This window comes from Pseudorasbora parva, chromosome 1 (assembly GCF_024679245.1).
Source record: "Pseudorasbora parva isolate DD20220531a chromosome 1, ASM2467924v1, whole genome shotgun sequence".
Lineage (NCBI taxonomy): Eukaryota > Metazoa > Chordata > Actinopteri > Cypriniformes > Gobionidae > Pseudorasbora > Pseudorasbora parva.
In genome coordinates this window covers 27,127,976-27,134,908 of record NC_090172.1, presented here as the reverse complement: position 1 = coordinate 27,134,908, position 6,933 = coordinate 27,127,976, and the positions used below count along the sequence as shown (strand labels likewise).

The following is a 6,933-nucleotide window of genomic DNA, read 5'->3' as shown; positions in this document are numbered from 1 at the left end:
ACACACACACACATATATATATAGACACACATATGGACGGACACACACACACACACACACACACACACGAATACAAGATGTATGGCTTGATTGGAGGACGGCGACTGTCCATCACACAAAGGCCAATAGGCTCTGACGGTTCCACGCAACACCTGCTTGCGCGTGCGCGAAGTGGGTCTGTGTCGTCAACGTCAGCAGGTTCTGACCTGGACCGATTCGACTGAATTTGGGCATAACAGCTCAGACGGTAAGCAAAGTTTTTGAAGTCACATTTTATAACTAGAAAATTCCTAAATAAATGTTGAGTGTGCCTGACTCTGGTCCATATACGTATTGTGTTAATTAATAATGTGTTTATATGGGCAGACTAACGTAGTTTAACCGCGAACCGGAGTTAGTGCTAGCTAACCGTCAAACGCCGTTCTTATCTGTGTGTGTGTGTGTGTGTGTAGACGTATGGGCAGACTAGTTTAACCGCGAACCGCCGTTAAGTGTAACGTTACGGGCAGACTAGTTTAACCGCGAACTGCCGTTAGTCCGTCGTTCCACCGGCGTGTAACTTATGTGTGCGCTAACGTTATATTAGATCAGTTTGAATGTTTTTGTCTTGTACTACCGTTACCCAATCAGGGAGAGGCATAAGAATATCTATACATCTTTAGCATGTCACATTCTTCTTTCTTCTTTTTTCCAGAGATTTGGAAAAACGACCTGAAAGTCTCCTTTAACGTTAAGTTGTCCCCATACCTAACCCAACCATCTATTTGAATCTGAAAGTAACTAACCCTTAACTTTTTTTTTGTTACATTTTTGTAAAATTTAAATACAGGTTTATGTGGAAGACTTTTTATATATAAAATGTATATAATAATTTCTGATCAAATCATTGCATTTATGTTTGAATGATTCGTTTTTGACTTGAAACAGTTGCATATTAAACTTAAATTTAGCTTATCCTTCCTATTTTGTTGGTTTTGGGGGGCGTGTTAGAGGGGGATTCTGTAGGTGGTCCTCAGAAAAAAATTGGAAGATAAAGTGGTCCTTGGGCTGAAAAAGTTTGAGAAACACTGTGTTAAATTGATAGTAAAGGAGATTTATTTTATTTGAAAATGTTTTTATTTTGAATAAATGCAGTTCTTTTAAACCTTTTATTCATCAAATATATTAAGCAGCAGAACTGTTTCCAACACTCATAATAAATCAGAATATTAGAATGATTGCTGAAGTATCATGTGACGCTGAAGGAATGATACTGAAAATTCAGCTCTTCACAGAAATAAATTGTAATTTAACATATAATAAATTGAAAACCAAATATTTAAATTGTAATAAGAGCACAATATTACTTTTTTTTTTTTTTTACTGTATTTTTGATCAAATAAATGCAGGCTTGATGAGCAGAAGAAACTTCTTTCAAAAACATTACACATAGTAATGTGTCCAAACTTTTATATATATATATATATATATATATATATATATATATATATATATATATATATATATATATATATATATATATATATATATATATATATATATATATATATAAATATAAATAAAATACTCCATTCTGGGCTCTAGACTAACTTCTCTACCTGCAGCAAGGGTTACTACCAACTGCCTTTTGTTGCTCGCTCAAGCACATGATTATCAATGACCTTGCATGTTGATCAATACTAATTGATATACTTTGATCATTGGCAATGCCACAAAAGTTGATATTTGCTAAATATTTTAATTTGAGTTTAAAATATTAGTGTTTGCTAATACTGATCTGTTTTTTTTTTCTCGTCAGATGCGGTCTTGAGCTTAAAGCCAATGAAAGTAGACGAATACATGGCCAAAGACTTGAAATATGCACCTGAGAGGACTGGTGGCGGTAGCAGAAAGAAGTAACAAGAAAGTTGTTAATGTTGCCCAATGTTTGGGCCGTTTTTTTTAAAGGTTAAAAAAAGCTAGTTCACCCAAAAATGAAAATTCTGTCATTTACTCCTCACCCTAATGTCGTTCCAGACCCGTAAGACTTCCATTCATCTTCAGAACACAGTTTAAGATATTTTATATTTACTCTGAGCTTTCTGTCCCTCCATTGAAAATGTATGTACGGTATACTGTCCATGTCCAGAAGGACCAGAAAGATAATAACATCATCAAAGTAGTCCATATGTGACATCAGTGGGTTAATTAGAGTCTCTTGAAGAGTCGAAAATACATTTTGGTCCAAAAATAAAAAAAAGTACGATTTTATTCAGCATTGTTTTCTCTTCTGCGTTTGTTTTCAAACCTCAAATAAAGATTCAAACAGCCATGAATCAATGATTCGGATCGCCACAATGCTCTGGGACTAAAATATAAAATATCTTAAACTGTGTTCTGAAGAGGAATGGAGGTCTTACGGGTGTGGAATGACATTGGGGTGAGTCATTAATGACCTCAATTTCACTTTTGGGTGAACTAACCCTTTAATGACAGAATTTTTGGGTAAAGTAAAAGTTTGACATGTGTACAATTGATGTGAAAGGTTGGCACAATTGCAGCTATGTAATAAAGCATGTTTCCTACGTCAGTGAAATGTCTTTATTAATCTTCTTCCTGGTCTTCCTTTGACCAATTGGCTTCTTCCAAGCTGACTGTGCGTGTTTGCAAACTTAGTGTTTATGTATCCATTTCAAGGTGTTTGGTGTTGCTGTTGAACACATCAATACTTCAGTGAAAACAGTTTAACAAAAACTATGTTGAAAAGCAGGACTTTATAGTGACATTGAAATTTCAACGTTGATTGGATTTGCAAAATCTAAACTTAAATCAATGTTGGCAAATTCACCTATGCTGAGAAACATGACGTCGGAATGACGTTGCCATTTCAACGTTGATTAGATTTGCAAAATCTAAAGTAAAATCAATATTGTTTCAATGTTGGCAAATTCACCTATGTTGAGAAACATGACATTGGAAAGACGTTGCCATTTCAACGTTGATTAGATTTGCAAAATCTAAACTAAAATCAATATTGTTTCAATGTTGGCAAATTCACCTATGTTGAGAAACATGACGTCGGAATGACGTTGCCATTTCAACGTTGATTAGATTTGCAAAATCTAAAGTAAAATCAATATTGTTTCAATGTTGGCAAATTCACCTATGTTGAGAAACATGACATTGGAAAGACGTTGCCATTTCAACGTTGATTAGATTTGCAAAATCTAAACTAAAATCAATATTGTTTCAATGTTGGCAAATTCACCTATGTTGAGAAACATGACGTCGGAATGACGTTGCCATTTCAACGTTGATTAGATTTGCAAAATCTAAAGTAAAATCAATATTGTTTCAATGTTGGCAAATTCACCTATGTTGAGAAACATGACATTGGAAAGACGTTGCCATTTCAACGTTGATTAGATTTGCAAAATCTAAACAAAATTCAACGGTTATTCAACACTGGCACCTGACGTTGATTCAACAGTGGCTCAATGTTAAAATGCCAGCTGGGAGGCTGACAATTAGCTGAACATATACTTGTTTAAAGGACAATTCCGGGGAATTTTTAAGTTTATCTTGATCGTTATACCTTTGTGAGTACAGTCTATAGAAAAAAAAGAAAGAAAAATTTGGTGCTTGCAACACAGAGTTATTACAGTTAATGCCCAGAGCCCCCACTCAGCTAAAACGGCAGCTTTACATAAACGTAAAGGGTGTCTTTGTGCCTCTTAACAGACACAAAATGCAATTAAAATGTCTGTTCAACATGAACAGGTCCCTTACATGACAACGAGATGCGTTTAGCCACTTAGCCATTGTTTAAATTCACCTAAACAGTGTTTTAGACGGCTAGCTGTATCTCGCGCTGAAGTCCCGTGGGAACGCAGTTGTAGCCGGAAAAAAAGGCAAATAGTCCACTTGGGAAGGGCGTTGTGTGTGTAAAGCATGATTATTTTATTACTGCACATCTTTCCTCATGCTGTGTGTGCCCAAATGGAAGGATAAATAAAGTTTACATTACCTCCACAGTGGTTGTAACGTTACCTGTCTTCGACCACGGAATGGCATTTTTCTTCAACCGGCCCGCTGTGTTGTGTCTGTGTAAGCTAGTCATCCATGTCTAAGTGTTCGATGCAAATTTTCGAATTCTGTTGCCACAATTCGGAGAGGCACAAGCGTGAACCCTTTCTTCTTCACTTGTGAGCCACGAACTAATCGTTCTTTTTAACCGGTTCTTTTTAGTGAACCGGGCAAACCAGTTCACCAAATCGGACTGAATCATTCTAAACGGATCGCGTCTCAAATCAGCGCTGATCCTACAAGTGACTTTAGTTGCTAACAGCTCCGTGTTGCAAGGACCAATACGGTTAGTTTTTTTTATTTTTTATAGACTGTACTCACAATGATATAACGATCAAGATAAACTTAAACTCCTCTTGTGAGTGGTGTCTTTTTGTGGTTCTGCCTATCCCCCACTTTACTGTTTACCGCGGGCCCTCTACCGCTGTATATCCGTGGGTCCCATAACATTTCACTCAACTCTAAGTCTCCACTTGTTTAGCGTGTTGCTCTGGATCACACCATAGCATCAGCTGGGTTTGGCTAACGTGGTTGTTTAGGGTGGCCACACTGCTTTCTTTGAGTGCTGTCTTAAACTGTGCAGGGAGATGTTTTTTGCTAGTTATAACTCTCTGGCACTGGCCCTAGTCATATTTGGACTTGTTCTGGTTCTCAATGACAGTATGGATTTTCATTATACCTCACTGCAGCTGCATAACCTAAATCATCCTCTCGACTGGAAACTTCTATATAAGATTGGTGTACTACCCTTGGTATTGCTCATCGTGCTCAATATATCCATCGGTCTGCAAAGCGCTGATGGTTTTATTGTTGCAAGTCCTCTCTATCAATACCTGTTATCTGGTCCCGGATATCGAAGCGTCACCATTGGAGCGCTACTCCTTATCATGTTGGTACTCTCATACCTTTTAACCAGAGATGCCACCTACTCATCGCTTGTTCCCATCTGCACAATTGGGCTCTTTTGAACACTCTCTGACTCGCAAAGGTGCGCTGTTGAGCGACATTACAATTGAGAGAAACCTGGATTTACTATTCTTGACTGAAACCTGGCAAACCCCTGATGATTTCATTGAACTGAACCTTTTAACCCCTCCTGGATATAGCTACCTGACAAAACCCAGACTTAGTGGCAGAGGTGGTGGTCTGGCTGTGATCTTTAAGAACAATTATAAAGTGACTAAACATGACATTCTTGATGTTTCTAGTTTTGAATGTTTATCACTTAAAATTGCTGGTCCTGCTCCACTTCTGATTATAGTGATTTATAGACCCCCTAGATACGACACAAAATTTCTTTCTGAATTGACTCAACTTCTCACTCTTGCCTTTGCCCAGCATGATAGAATCATGATTCTAGTTGACTTTAACATACATGTTGATTCTGATTGTACTTCTGCAAAAGACTTTTGAAGTATCTCAGCATATTGATTTTCCCACTCATTTCCACTCTCATACTCTCGATTTGCTTTGTACTGTTGGTATTGACAATATGTGTGCTCAGAGTCATGATTTGGGCTCTCTGATCATAAACTAATTGTCAACCTATAAGGAATCTTTTTTGTAATGTTTTGGATGCTTTAATGCTTGCTCCATGAATTACTAGAACTGTCCCGTCTACTCACTCCTCTCCTTAGTTCACTCCAGAACTTAGAGTTTTGAAAACAAAATGTAGGTGTGGCACCAATATGTTTGTTGTATTATTTTGGACTCAACTATACTGAGAGATATACTCCTTATAGCACCGACTACACCACACTGACAATTTCATCCAGGGAACTATTGGTCCAATAGGACACACAGGTTCACTCCGACAAGGATTCAGTTAAGACATGAACTGTAAAAGAAAAAAAAAAGAATTTCTTTATTTATAGAAAAATTATAATTTTTCACACAGGTTCAACCGGGTGGAAATAGCTCTAATTTCAACATAAAATACAGAACAATGAAAAGCAAATAATCACAAAAGGGAGGAATAAGAAAACACCCCAAACTCTACTTCACTATACACTTCAAACTTACACTAATATATTCACTTCACCACACACACACACGCATTTAGGTGATAAGAGAAATAGTATCAAACCACTCAGCGAACAAGTCCCTAGTCCTAGTCAACCAATATTTAGCTAAATGTATCAATGGTCACACTTAAACATATCAAATAATCCAATTGGACAATATCAAATCAATAAACAAAACTCAACTGAGTTCAATCGTCAATGAACAAAAATACAAAGAAACAGAATAAACAAAGAAAAACCTCAAAGAAAACTCAAATCACAATACACATTCACTCAATTGAAACCTAATCCACTAACTACACACACACACACACACACACACACACACGCACACGGAAGATACACTGTAACAATGCACGCACACATACAAACCTCACATTGGCCTGTGGGTTCACTCACCCAAGCATTAAACACACCACACAGACCCCACGAACACACAGGTCCCTTTCGTTCAGTCACTCCGACATAACGTCAGTGACTGACGAATGGGGGTTTTGCTTAGAAGCCTATCATCTCCGAGACTAGAAAACGCCAAATGTCAGTGCCAATGCCATGGGCATGCGAGATTTGCAAGCGTAACTCCGCCTACCCACGTGGGTATATAAGGACGTAGCTGGCATGATCACATTATGTTTTTAAAGGGGGGGTGAAATGCTGTTTCATGCATACTGATCTTTTTACACTGTTAAAGACTTGGAATCCCATACTAAACATAGACAAAGTTTCAAAAGTTAAGGTGGACGTTTGATGGGAGTATTTCTTTGTCAAAAATACTACTTCCGGTTAGTCATAAGTTTCGGCAAGTTTTTTGAGATCATGCGTCCCCTTTGACGTTAATGGGGGC

General features: G+C 37.4%; 1 long non-coding RNA gene across 1 annotated transcript; it reads left to right on the top strand.

Annotated features, from left to right (window-relative positions):
- Positions 1 to 194: 194 nt before the first annotated feature.
- Positions 195 to 2,569, top strand: LOC137069740 (uncharacterized). Its single transcript, XR_010904270.1, has 3 exons — positions 195 to 247; positions 695 to 776; positions 1,799 to 2,569. It is a non-coding gene; the product is annotated as an uncharacterized lncRNA (long non-coding RNA).
- The last annotated feature ends 4,364 nt before the right edge of the window (positions 2,570 to 6,933 follow it).